Source organism: Apis dorsata, unplaced genomic scaffold (genome assembly GCF_000469605.1).
Source record: "Apis dorsata unplaced genomic scaffold, Apis dorsata 1.3 scaffold_188, whole genome shotgun sequence".
NCBI lineage: Eukaryota > Metazoa > Arthropoda > Insecta > Hymenoptera > Apidae > Apis > Apis dorsata.
This window is the reverse complement of record NW_006263473.1, coordinates 398,305-398,900: the sequence shown is the minus strand read 5'-3', so window position 1 is coordinate 398,900 and position 596 is coordinate 398,305.

The window sequence follows — 596 nt, the reverse complement described above, 5'->3', positions numbered from 1 at the left end:
AAATATTTTACAACGAAATTCCCGTTTCCTTTTTTTTTTCTTTTTTCTTTTTTTTTTTTTTTTGAAACATACAACATTTAACAACATGCACGTGAAAAAAATATTATATTAAATATCTTTTTCGGCCGAAAAATTCGAACGAACGGAACAACTCGAATGCAATTCCCGTCTATCCCTCCTACTTGTCCAATCTCTTGTCACTTGTGCATATGTGGGCGAGGAGAATAATCTCGATGAGAAAAGCGAAACGCAACGACACCAAGCGCCGTGGCGGTTGGTATTATTTCAAATCACCGAGACGTCCCCTGGATTTTTTTTAAAGAACGACCACTTTGTGTCAGAACGTGCCTGAAGAGAGTGAGACGAGGTTGTCGTCGGCCGCGTCTACGTCTACGTCTACGTCTACGTCGGTGTAGGACGTTGAGAGGAGGCCATAGGCGTCCAGACGGCGACGTCGTCGCCGGCGCCGAGCGCTGTGCTAACTAGCACCCCTAGCGCACACATCCACGCCTTTATTAAACGTCGCCCGTCGGCTCGCTCGTATACGTTTCCCCTCATAAAATTGAACATGGCGTACATACCTATACGCGTGGAAC